Source organism: Mastomys coucha, unplaced genomic scaffold (assembly GCF_008632895.1).
Source record: "Mastomys coucha isolate ucsf_1 unplaced genomic scaffold, UCSF_Mcou_1 pScaffold22, whole genome shotgun sequence".
Lineage (NCBI taxonomy): Eukaryota > Metazoa > Chordata > Mammalia > Rodentia > Muridae > Mastomys > Mastomys coucha.
In genome coordinates, this window is record NW_022196905.1 from 52,338,016 (window position 1) to 52,340,245 (window position 2,230).

Consider the following 2,230-nt stretch of genomic DNA (forward strand, 5'->3'; position numbering starts at 1 on the left):
AAAGAAAATGCAAAAAGCAAAAAGACCTTAACCCAAAACATCCAGGAAATCCAGGACACAATGAGAAGTGCAAATCTAAGGATAATAGGTATAGAAGAGAGTGAAGACTCCCAAGGTAATGGGCCAGTAAATATCTTCAACAAAATTATAGAAGAAAACTTCCCTAACCTAAAGAAAGAGATGCCCATGATCATACAAGAAGCCTATAGAACCCCAAATCGACAGGACCAGAAAAGAAATTCTTCCTACCACATAATAGTCAAAGCACCTAATGCACAAAACAAAGAAAGAATACTAAAAGCAGTAAGGGGAAAAGGTCAAGTAACATATAAAGGCAGGCTTATCAGAATTACATCAGACTTCTCACCAGAGACTATGAAAGCTAGAAGATCGTGGACAGATGTCATACAGACCCTAAGAGAACACAAATGCCAGCCCAGACTACTATACCCAGCAAAACTCTCAATAGATGGAGAAACCAAAGTATTCCATGACAAAACCAAATTTACACAATATATTTTGACAGATCCAGCCCTTCACAGGGTAATAAATGAAGAACTCCAACACAAGAAGGGGAACTACATCCCTGAAAAAGCAAAAATGTAATCTTCCAAAAAAAACCACAAGGTAGATTTCTAAGTTTGGTTTGATCTGCTGATAGAAAGTGAACGTTGTCCTATCTTGAAAGGAAGGTGAATCAATTCATTATTGTTAAGGTTTAAGTTAGTGAGTTCCTGGAACTCACAAAACTGCACAGGGAGTGCTTTGATTTTGTTCTTGTTGAGATCCTAACTCTGAAGTGACTTTTGGAGCATGGACTTACACAAGGGAACACTAAATGTCTCCAGATGATTATCATTAAGGTTAAGCTCTTGAAGGTGGGTGAGGTCTCCAATTGTAGCTGGAAACTTTTTTATACAGTTTTGACTCAGGTCTAACTTGGAAAGATTTTTTTAAGCCCAGCATATACATATCAACTTGGGTAACAAACCTGAAGATGATCCAGAGAATATGGAAACTTCTATCAAAAGCACAGTGGTTACATGCCAGTATCCACATCTGGAGTTAAGCAGCACTTGAGGAATGATATAATTAAAGACCTCTTTGCTTCTTCTTCTCTGGGAAAACACCAAATGGCTGATGACACTGGTGCAGCAGGAGGGCCCGGAGGACCTGGGGACCCAGGATTAGGAGGCTGAGGTGGCTTCCACAGATGATTTGGCAGCTGTTTTAGGGACCTTGGTCGTGGTTGAGGCTGTGGTTGTGGTGGAGGCCGTGGGGCTCGCGGAGGTAAAGCTGAAGACCAGGAGTGGATCATCGTCACCAAGCTGGGCTGCCTGGTTAAGGACATGAAGATCAAGTCTTTGGAGGAAATCTACCTGTTCTCCTTGCCCATTACAGAGTCTGAGATCATTGGCTTTTTCCTGGGTGCATCCCTAAAGGATGAGGTTCTGTAAATCATGCCAGTACAGAAGCAAACTCGTGCTGGCCTGTGGACCAGTTTCAAGTCATTTGTTGCTATTGGGGACTTCAATGGTCACCTTGGTCTTGGTGTTAAATGTTCCAAGGAGGTTGCCACTGCCATCTGAGGGGCCATCATCTTGGCCAAGTTTTTCATCGTCCCTGTGTGGAAGGGCTACTGGGGGGAACAAGATTGGCAAGCTTCACTCTGTTCCATGCAAGGTGACAGGCTGCCGTGGCTCTGTGCTGGTGCATTTCATCCCTGTCCCCTGAGGCACTGGCATTGTCTCTGCTCCTGTACCCAAGAAGCTACTGATGATGGCTGGTATAGATGACTCCTATACTTCAGCCAGAGGCTGCACTGCCACCCTAGGCAGCTTTGCCAAGGCCACCTTTGATGCCATCTCCAAGACCTACAGCTACCTGACCCCCAACCTCGTGAAGAGACTGTGTTCACCAAGTCTCCTTACCAGGAATTAACTGATCATCTTGTGAAAACCCACACCAGAGTCTCTGTTCAGAAGACCCAGGCTCCAGCTGTGGCTAACACATAAGGGTTTTTATATGACAAAAACAAATGAATTAAGTCTCTTTAACAAAAAGACCTTTGACCTTGTGAGGATAATGTGATTCAAGTGGTGGGATCTTTTAATGATGAACGTGATAATGTGTTAATGTTCTCTCCAAGGGTTACTCTGGACAGCAAATAGCCCTTCTGAGATTGGACAGTATTGGGCTTTCACAGACATTGTCAATTTGATATTTTGAA

General features: G+C 43.4%; 1 pseudogene; it reads left to right on the forward strand.

The window, feature by feature from the left end:
* The first annotated feature begins 1,133 nt into the window (after positions 1 to 1,133).
* Positions 1,134 to 2,015, forward strand: LOC116069333 (annotated as a pseudogene).
* The last annotated feature ends 215 nt before the right edge of the window (positions 2,016 to 2,230 follow it).